The sequence below is a fragment of the Apodemus sylvaticus genome, chromosome 3 (genome assembly GCF_947179515.1).
Source record: "Apodemus sylvaticus chromosome 3, mApoSyl1.1, whole genome shotgun sequence".
NCBI classification, from domain to species: Eukaryota; Metazoa; Chordata; class Mammalia; order Rodentia; family Muridae; genus Apodemus; species Apodemus sylvaticus.
Window position 1 is genome coordinate 158,057,334 of NC_067474.1, and position 11,237 is coordinate 158,068,570.

Sequence of the window (11,237 nt, forward strand, 5' to 3'; positions counted from 1 at the left end):
TATAAATTGTCTAAGTTTTAGAAGCTATATTTTGTGCTTCTCATACTTTCAGGTAATATTAGTCATTCTTGGATTTCTGATGGGGTTGAAGACTAATAGTCTTATAACCAGTCCAAGTTGTTTAGCATTTAGAAAGATGATACAGATTTGAGGAGGAAATGGAAGAAGACCTCAGAAAAGGGAAAAATCTGCCATGCTCGTGGATTGGCAGGATTAATATAGTTAAAATGGCCATCTTGCCAAAAGCAATATACAGATTCAATGCAATGCCCAACAAAATCCCAACTCAGTTCTTCATAGAGCTAGAAAGAGCAATTCTCAAATTCATCTGGAATAACAAAAAATCCAGGATATCTAAAACTATTCTCAACAACAAAAGAAATACTGGGGGAGTTAGTATCCCAGACCTCAAGCAATACTACAGAGCAATAGTGTTTAAAACTGCATAGTATTGCTACAGTGGCAAGAAGGCAGATCTTTGGAATAGGATAGAAGATCCAGAAATGAACCCACACACCTATGGTCACTTGATTACCATTTTGTAATTTATAGCATATAGAATAGACCTAACACCCAGTCAATCATTTTTTATCAATTAAGTATTACCCCTGTCATCTATTTGAACTTAAAAGTCTTATAATTCTACTCCTGACTCATGTTCTGGCTTTAGACTGTAACCCAACTGAAAACTATCCTCTCACAGAAAATTTGTAATTTTATGAGGTCCCATTTGTCAATTCTTGATCTTAGAGCACAAGCTATTTGTGTTCTGTTCAGGAACTTTCCCCTGTACCGATGTCCTCAACAGTCTTCGCCAGTTTCTTGCTCTGGCAGGGTCCCTCCAGAGACAACCAAGACATGCTCCTTTTGGTAAATACTTCTTGTCATCTGTAGTAGTGTCAGGGTTTCATGATTGTTTATAGGATGAATCCCCTTGTAGGGCAGTCTCTGGGTGGACTTTACTTCAGTCTCTATTTCACACTTTGTCTCCTTTATTGCTCCTGTGAATATTTTGTTCCCTTTCTCAGAGGAACCTAAACACCCTCACTTAAGTCCTCATTCTTCTTGAGCTTCCTGTGCTGCGTGAATTGTAACTTGTTTATTTTGGGCTTTTGGGCTAACATCCACTTATTACCGAGGGCATACCATGTGCATTCATTTGTGATGGGGGTTACCTCCCTCAGGATGACACTTTCTAGTTCCATCCATTTGCCTATGAATTTGATGAATTCATTGTTTTTAATAGCTGAATGGTACTCCATTGTGTATCTATACCAAGGTTTCTGTATACATTCCTCTGTAGAAGGACATCTGGGTTCTTTCCAACTTCTGGCTATTATAAATAAGGCTACCATGAACATAGTGGGGCATGTGTTCTTATTACATATAGGAGCATTTTCTGGGTATATGCCCAGGAGTGGTATAGCTGAGTCCTCAGCCAATACTATGTCTAATTTTCTGAGGAATCACTAAAATGATTTTCACAGTGGTTTTAACAGCTTGCAATCCCAACAATAGAGAAGTATTCCTTTTTCCTCACATCCTCTCCAGCATCTGCTGTCTCCTGAGTTTTTATCTTAGCCATTCTGACTGGTGTGAGGTGGAATCTCAGTGTTGTTTTGATTTGCATTTCCCTGATGACTAAGGATGTTGAACTTTTCTTTAGTTGCTTCTCAGCCATTCAATATTCCTCAGGTGAGAATTCTTTGTTTAGCTCTGTACCCAATTTTTTTAATAGGCTTCTTTGACTCTCTGGAGAGTAACTTCTTGAGTTCTTTGTATACATTGGATATTAGTCCTCTATTAGATTTAGGCTTAGTAAAGATCTTTTCCTAATTTGTTGGTTGCCATTTTATCCTATTGACCATGTCCTTTACCTAATAGAATCTTTGCAGTTTTATGCCGTCCCATTTGTCGATTCTTGTTCTTAGAGCATAAGCCATTGGTGATCTGTCCAGGAACTTTCTCCCTGTGCCCATGTGTAGGGTTATTTGGTTCTATGTACTCTAATTCCTTGAATTCTTTGTATATAATGGATATTAACACTATATCAGATGGAGGATTGGTAAAGATCTTTTCCCAATCTGTTGGTTGCTGTTTTGTCCTATTGACAGTGTCCTTTACCTTACAGAAGCTTAAGGAAACATTTCCAATTGGCTACATCTGCAGTATTACTGCCTAGCAACATTAGATGCAAGCCATTCTCTTGCCTCTTTCCTCTGAATACCTAACACGCTGAAGAAGGACAGAGCATCCAACTCAGCATTATATTCCAAAAGAGAATGCACATTTATGACACTATGGTTGTGACAAAAACTCTGAGGATATTTTCATGAGGTGTATGCTTAGTATTAGAAACAGAGTAAAGCCAATAAAAGCCATGGATGAAGTTATCAGCACTATGAAACAGAAATATAAATAAAAAATGGAAAGACAAGACCCAAGGAGGAAGCCAAGCTGATGCCTGAGGTACTGAATGAGAACACACTACATGCATGAGGCTTTTCTATATTATGAGACAATACTGGCTTAAGAAACAAACACTTTGGAAATCAATTTGTATTTTTTCTGAAAATTAGGAATTGTTCTACCCCAAGACCTAGATATGCCACTTCTGTGCATATGCCAAAAAGATGCTCCACTCTACCAGAAAGCACTTGCTTAACAATATTCAGAGCAGCTTTATTTATAACAGTAAGAAACTGGAAACAACATGCATGTCCCTCAACTGAATAATGGAGAGAGATAATGTGGCACATCTACATAACAAACTACTACTCAGTGATTAGAAATAAGAACATCATGTAATTTGCATTAAAATGAATTCAACTAGAAAATATCATCATGAGTAAGGTAACCCAGAACCTGAAAGACATAAATGCTCTGTATTTACTTATAATTGGACATTAGCCACAAAGCACAGGAGAACTGATCTTCAATCCATAGACACAATGAAACTCAGGTAAGAAGGAGTGTCCAAGGAAGGATGTATAAATCTTACACAAAGGGTTAGCAATATGATTATTGTAGGTGGATGAAGACAGGTACTTGTAGGAGGGAGGTAAGAATGTATGTGGGGATGTGGATCAGGTGTGAAGAAAAGGGGACTTGAGAAGGTTGGGAGTGAGAATGGAAATCAGTGGGGGTCATATCTGGGTCTAGTCGGAGTCCTGGGAGAGGGGAGGCTTCAGGGAGTTTATGGGGGTGCCCCTAGTTGAGATTTTTACCCGCAGTGGATATTGAGACAAAAGTGTCCATCTCTTGTACCTTGGTGGTACTTCCAGTGGATATAGGAGAACATCAATCTATCTACAAAACCTTGAACCCAAAATCTTTCTTTCCAACAAGATGCACAGGGATAAAAATGGAGCAGAGACTGAGGAAACAGCCAATCAATGATTGCCCTAACTTGATACCCATCCCATGCGAGAGAGCCAGTTACTGACACTATTAATGATACTTTGCTCTTCTTGCAGCCAGGAACCTAGCATAACTTTCTCCTGAAAGACTTAATCCAACACCAGATGAAAGTACAGAGGGCTAGAGAGATGGCTCAGCAGTTAAGAGCACTGACTGCTTTTCCGGAGGTCCTGAGTTCAAATCCCAGCAACCACATGGTGGCTCACAACATCTGTAATGAGATCTGACACCCTCTTCTGGTGTGTCTGAAGACAGCTACAGTGTGTTTGCATAATTAATAAATAAATAAATAAATAAATAAATAAATAAATATTAAAAAAGAAAGAACATGCAGAGAACTTCTTAGAAACATCAGGCTGAGGCCAGGGAGCCTTGTGAAGCAGTATGGGATAGAACTGAGTAAGCTAGAGTGATCAAGGAAACCAGAAGAAGAACTGCAGTGTCAACTAATCTGAGTCTAAGACAGTTCACTAAGACTGAATCACCCACCAAAGAGCATGCATGGGCAAAACAGAGACTCCTTACACATTTGGAGCAGAAATACAGCTTGTTATTCATGTAGGTTTCCTAATAGTTGGGGCAGCTTTGTGTCTGACTCTATTACCTGCCATTGGATTCCCTTTCCCTAACTGGACTTCATGGTTGGGTCATGCAAATTCCTTGGTTCAGATATGCTTATTCCTCCTAGGACTAGATATCCCAGAACAGAGTTGAACAAATGGTGGACTTTCCTTTCTCTGAGGAGTTGAGGACAGGGTAATGTGTGGAGAAACATGTATTGGTGGATCTTGGAGGAGAAGAAGAAGGGGGCACTGTCATCATGATGTAACGTGATTAAAAATTAGTAAAAAATTAAACACATGAAATAAAATGAAACCATGTTTTGTTTAGTTTTGAAGAAGCTGTCCCTGTGTAACCATGGATAGTTTAATACTTACAGGTTAGACACAACTCCATCTCACAGAGCATCACCTGTCCCTGCAAGGAAAAAAGTTTGTGCCACCAAGCCAAGATAACATAGAACCTCAATAATTGCCTTTTAAAAGCCAGAAATATTAATCTGAAGTGAGCCTTGAAAAAACATTCATGTTTGATTAACTCACCTACAAATTAGAAGGTTTGGGTAGAGTGTTATGACCCATCTTTGCCAAGCCAAGATTATGGAATCAGAAGCAAAGAGTTTCCAAATTGCAGCCAATGTGAGCTATACTGTCCAGTAAAAAGTCAACCTGAGCAATAGAGGAAAAACCAGTCTGAAGAAAACAAATGTGTACATTAAGAAATAAAACCAACATTTGAGATGAAGTAAAGGTGTCTTGGGAAAGAAACCTTTCTCTGTGATGATGAGAGTTACGATGAGATTCTAAAGGGTTAAGTGTTTGAGGGAGCAATAGCAGAGCCATGGTGGGTCTTACCTTTAATCCCAGCACTTGAGAGGCAGAGGCAGGCAGACCTTTGAGTTCAGTGAGAGCCAATGATACAAAGAAAACCCTGTTGAAAAGGAAAGACCTATAAAACAAAAATTCCTCAGAGATGTAAGCCTCATTTGCCTGAGCATAGGCAACTTCCCCCAAAACTGGGCTCTGCTCTTGTAATTGTCAAGGTTTGTACAAATTACGTTTCACTTTCTGTAAAAAGACTTGCTTGACTATAACTGCACATATGCAGGATATGTGCTTGACTGCACTGTGTGTTAGGACTAATGATTCCCTAGTGATATTGTTCTGCAAGGTCCCCAAAAGACCACAAGGATCCCATTCCAATATAATGACATTATAGTAGGGTTTCTTTATTACAAGTTTAGGCTTGGGCTTTCCTCTAACTTAACCCTGACACTGAAGGACACTAAAGCAGAGCAGCCTTGAACCCTCAGCAGGTCAAAGTTTTATAGGGAATGTTAGTAAGTTAAAGGGGTGTCTAACTTGGCACATATCCAATAAAATACTGTTGTGACAGGTGGGTGTTCTGAAGCAAGACCATGAATAGTCACAAACTTCTAAAATTACATCAGAACAACCAGACTAATTTTTCACTATGTGTTAGTAGGAAGTCCTACGGTGTAACTCTGGCCAAGGACAAGCAGTGGGGGCCTTCTGGGTACTTGGGTGTAGTTCATGTCCACCTGTGGGTCAACGTCTCAGGTCTTCTTTTTAAAAATGAAAGCAGGAGAGCTGGAGAGATGTCTCAGGGGGTAAGAGCACTGACTGTTCTTCCCAAGGTCCTGAGTTCAAATCCCAGCAACCACATGCTGGCTCACAACCATCTGTAAAGAGATCTGCCGCCCTCTTCTGGTTACTGAAGACAGCTACAGGGTACTTACATATGATAAATAAATCTTTAAAAAAAAAATGAAGGCAGGTCCCAATGTGAAGTATATTCGGCCTTCAAAATGTTTAGTCTGATCCTAAAACTGAGGGAGTACCTGAATAGAATACCAGAGGAGAGTATTCAGGTTCTTAAACTGCCATAAATGTATGACTCCCATACAGGGGAAGCCACTGGTGATCCTCTCTTGATCAAGTCACATTTGGAGTTGTCTTTCTAAGTCCACAAGAGACATGCCCTCACTATCCCACTCTTCTTCATTTCAAGTCTACCTGCAATGTCTCATCCACTGAACACTATTTTGGTCTGTATGTATCAGTGTCTGAAAGTCACATTTTCTGAGATGCCCTGGTGAAAGTCCAATCCCTAGCCAGTCATTTTTCAGTATCCAAGAGTCACCTGCCCATGTTGACTTAAGGCCAACAAGGACAAACCTAGTCTTTCCATCAGACCCACAGTGCTGACCACATGGAAGATAGATGTCACTGCAAAGTGGCTGCTGAGGTCTGCCTTTAGGCTCTGTGTGTCTTGGAATTCAGGGAATCATTCAGCAAATCTGGCCACAAAGACACACCCTAATCAGACATGGCCTGCATTCTTAGGTCGTGTATTCATCCCATGTCTTAGGAATCTGTAAGTCTCATCCATCACAAAAATCACCAGGATGCCAGAATGTTACAGGATGTTATTTTACACTGCAAACTTTGAGATTGTATTCTTTTCAGAAAAAACAAAATAAAATTTGTTTCTGGTTCTGTTATTATTCATCCCTTAGCACCCCCTTTAATCCCTCTGTCTGGAATACAAACATGATGTTAGTATACACCTTAAATCCCAAACAATGAAGGTAAAGTTGTTTTGTAGAATGTACCTACAAATTTGAAAAAAATTGTAGCTGTGTGGGAGACAAAGTGAAGAATCAGAGAAAGATTTAACAGAATAGGTTCTTTCCAACTCTCCCAAGAAGAGAAAACAAAGTGCAACTCCTTGGAAGGTAAATGCAAGGAAAGAGAGGAGGCAGTTTTATCTGGAGAGTTTTACAGAGACAGGCTGAAGAGATAACAAGCTAGGCCCAGGTGAACACAGATAAGACAGAGAGTAAGAAGGATTCAGATTAGAAGAGATTGCAAAAATTAGTATGAGGCCAAGCAGATCAATTCAGGAGAGGCTTAGAGAGATACACCAGACAGAGATCACAAAGGAGAAAAAAGGGTGAGTTTATTCAGAAATGAGGCTCGACTCATTGTAAACCTAGATTAGATTGTACAGAGGCTAGAAGCTTGCCAAGGTTAACAGACAGGGTAGTAAGCCTCTGAGATTACAGTTAGGTCAGGAGAATAAAATATACTTTTACATCTAGCAAGTAAATGTTATATTTACACCAGAGTCCCTGCCCTAGAATAGTAGCGAACTCAGAGTGCCCTACTGTACGTTCTAGTTGCCTCAAGTCAAAACCCTCATCTGAAAGAGACATGGAACTTCACACCATGCCTTAGGGAAGGTAGTTAAGTCTTCCTCCCTTGCCCAGCCAATTATCCAGACATCTGGAGATTGGGAAGGTCCTTGAGTTCGCATCTATGCCCAGTCAATAAATGTAAAGACCATCAGGGCCACCAATCCTTATGTGTCTAGTTGCTGTTGCTATAATCTGTCCTAAAACAATTTTATAAAGGCTTATGAAAGAAAGGAGTCATCTCTCTTTTGGGTGCAGGGCGACCCCAGCATGCTAGAAAGATAAGCCTCTTGCTTTTGCATTGAACTCCATTCTTCAGTCTCATTTAGGATTCTCCTGGTAGGTAAGACTCACTTTGAGTCTTACATTTGGTACACTGGCTGGGAAGCCAGACCCTCAATGATGGCAAGAGAAATGGTGGTCTCAGAACCTGCCAGAGCCTAAAATGTCAGGTACCTCAGTTGTCTGTCTCTGTTTCTTATGTTTTCCTTTCAGTTTGCTTGTGAGTGTCTGTAAGGCTTTTAGAGAAGCCTGTGGTCAGTGGTTGGTTGTTTACGGTGGGCAGATGTGCCTTACCACAGTGACTGCAGGGTGACTGGAGGAAGCTTCCGCTACCACAGAGGGTAATGTGAGGACACTGCTCCTTTTGGAACCTTCTAGACTGTCTCCAGCGGGAGCTGGCTGAGTCACCTGGTTACTGGGTTGTTTCACCTGTGTCAGGGGCAAATTGTCTGTCTTCCTCGTGACTCTTTGTGTTATTGGACTGGGACTGATGACATTTTTGGACATGTGACAGGCAGAATCAACCCCCCCTTGAACTGGTAGTTAATTATTGGGTGAGGTCAGTGACCTCCTTTTGGGGAGACCCCACTCCATTCTCGGGTTAGCGTATACCCAAGGAAATGCAAGAGACCGACTTGATGCAAACGCTGGAGGCAGTTTATTATCAGAGCTCTGGGCCTACACATATCTCACACAGGAGACAGAGGAGTCACCCCTTATCTTTTATGGCTGGTCTGTTTGTGGAATGACTCAACCACAACTTTGCTTCAAGCTTGTCCAGCATGCCCGGGCTCTAAGACTGCTTGCTGCCTCAACTATGGATTCTGAAAAGTCCCAACTCCCTTCAATTGCACTCATAACTTGTCAGTGATAATTTTAAAAACGAGATTGATAACTTTGTGTTCCTCAGAATGACTCCCTTTCAGAGTCGGTTGGCTTGAGATTTGGACCTTTGATCTCCCAGGTGTTATGGCAGTCAAGAAGATATTCAAGGTCGGGTCAGCCATCTAACCTAACCAGGTTCCTTATATTGTGATTGGGAAGGAATTTGATACTGATCCCCCTTTGTGGGTTAAGGCCTTTCCTACCATCAAGCCTTCACAGGTCCTGCCCATCCAGGAATGAAAAGAATCATCACCTAGTGAGTCAACTCCAAAGAAAGTCTTACAGGAACCTGGAGCTATGGGCCTACTCCTCTTAGAGCCCCTACCTCTGCCTCCCTACTGCCCTATGGTGGCTCCCAAGGTCCCACCACAAGGTATCATGGCTAGAGCCAAGGCAACTCCCACCCACTTCCAGACCTGCCCTTCCCCTGGGGATTTACCCACACCTCCCCCACTTAGGTGAATATCCAGGACTCAATAAGGGAGCCCAGAGCAGGAGAAGCCCTTTCCCTGATAAAAATGCAGCCCTTCCCCTACAGGCTATTGGGCCCTTAGATGCAGCTGGCAACCAAGCCATGCAGTATTGGCCTTTTTCTTCTTCAGATTTGTACATTTGATAGTCACAACACTGACCTTTCTCTGATAACCCTAAGGGGCTTACTAACTTGATAAAGTCTATTCTTTTTACTCATCAGCCCACCTGGGATAATTGTCAACAGCTCCTTCAGGTTCTTTTCACCATGGAGGAGAAGGAGCAGACCCTCTTGAAAGCTAGAAAGAATGTTCCAGGAGTGAATGGTGCCCCAACCCATAATCCCTCTGAGATCAATGAAGGGTTTCCTCTTCAGAGACTGGACTGGGATTTTAATTCAGTTGGAGGTAAGGAACACTTAAAGGTCTATCACCAGGCTCTTTTGTCTGGTCTCAGGTGCGACACACTTTTGACTAAGGTAAGAGAGGTTAAGCAGGGACCCATGGAGTCACTGGAGGTTTTCTTAGAGAGACTTATGGAGGTATTCTGGCAGATATGCCATATGACCCAAGTAGTGAAGAACGTAAGGCTACAGTGAGTATGGTTTTATACACTAGGCTAGTAGAGATGTCTAAAAGAAACTTCAGAAGTTAGAAGGGTTGCAGGATAAATTGAGAGATTTAGTGCAAGTGGCAGAAAAAGTCTATCGAAATAGGGAAACTGAGGAAGAGAAAGAAGCAAGGTTGAATAAAGAAGAGGATAAAAGGCAAATGAAATGGGAAAAGAGTCGTGAGGGAAAGCAGGGAAGAGGGAGCCACACTGGAAGGAGTGGAAGCAGCTGGACAAGGAACAATGAGAACACTGCAAGGAAAAGGTCCACTGGGCCCAAGAATGTCCCAATAAGAAAAAAGACATCTGGTGAGCCTTGGGAAGGGTGATCTAAAGACCCCAAGATCCTTTCCATGGGTGGAGACAATGAATAGGAAGGATGGGGTTTGTAACCCCTCCTGGAGAACAGAAAGTGGAAGGAAAGAATACCCAATTCTTAGTTGATACAGGGGCTCAATATTCCAACTTGCTACACTCTGATGGGCCACTGTCAAGCAATAAGCCATGGGTCCAAGTGGCTACTGGCACCAAACTATATTCATGGACTACCCAAAGATCTGTTGACATAGGCTACACTAGGCTAGTAGAGATATCAAAAAGAAACTTCGGAAGTTAGAAGTGATGCAGGATAAGTTGTTGAGAATGTTAGGGCAATAGGCATGGGCTGGGTATCCCATTCTTTTATGGTCATTGTCAATTGCCCCTACCATCTATTAGAGAGAGACCTACTCTCAAAGATGGGTGAAAAAATTAATTTCCTCCCAGAAGGGCCTCAAATCAAAGGACCAAGTAGGGAGCCAATTCAAGTGCTCACTATTAATTTAGAAGATGAGTACCAGTTATTTGAACAAATCCCCAAAGGGTCTACACCAAAGGAAATGGACTGGTGGCTGGAGGCTTTTCCCCAAGCATGGGCAGAGACAGCTGGGATGGGGAAATAAAGGCACCAGCCTCCAGTGGTGGTTAAGCTAAGGGAACAAGCCTCTCCTATCTCTGTCTGGCAGTACCCAATGTCCAGGAAGCCCAGGAAGAGAAAATACCCCTTATTAATAGATTCTTACAGCTGGGAATTTTGCAGAAATATTGATTGGCCTAGAACACCCCGCCTTCCCCATGAGAAAACCTGGAACTAAGGATTACTGGCTAGTACAGGATTAAAGAGAAATGAATAAATGGGTGGCTGACATCCACCCCACAGTACCCAACCCATGCACTCTCCTGGGCTCTTTATCATCCTCCAGGACTTAGTATACAGTTCTAGAGGAAAAGGATGTGTTTTCTCTGTCTTCCACTAGCAGCCAAGAGTCAAGAATATTTTCCCTTTGAATGGAAATTCCCTGATAAATGGATCACAGGGCAGTTGACTTGGACTAGATTGCCCCAAAGCTTTAAGAACTCAACAACCATCATTGTTCAAGAGAATCTATGGCCACAAATCTCTGCCCTGTATGCCCCAGGAACATCATCCATACACAACGTCCAGTCAGGGGATGTGGACTATATCTGGAGACATCTAGCAGGAACACTAGACTCCAGGTGGAAAGGACCCTATGTCATGTTGCTAACCATGCCAACTACTGTCAAAATAGATGGAGTTGCTGCCAGGGTCCACATCACCCATGGAAAACTGGGTAGTGGACCTACATCGGTTCAGTATCGTCACACTGGAAAGCACAACAAACCTCAAACACATAGAAGCTTAAACTCTCCAGATGGCCAAGTGATCAGGCTTCTTCTTCCTGACCACTGTGCTTGGACTCCTTGCCTAGAAGACTCGAGCCAGGCCAGGCAG

At 42.1% G+C, this 11,237-nt stretch overlaps 1 pseudogene; it reads right to left on the reverse strand.

Moving 5' to 3' along the window:
• Positions 1-7,987, reverse strand: part of LOC127680413 (oogenesin-1-like) — a 39,865-nt pseudogene extending 31,878 nt beyond the window's left edge.
• Positions 7,988-11,237: the final 3,250 nt, after the last annotated feature.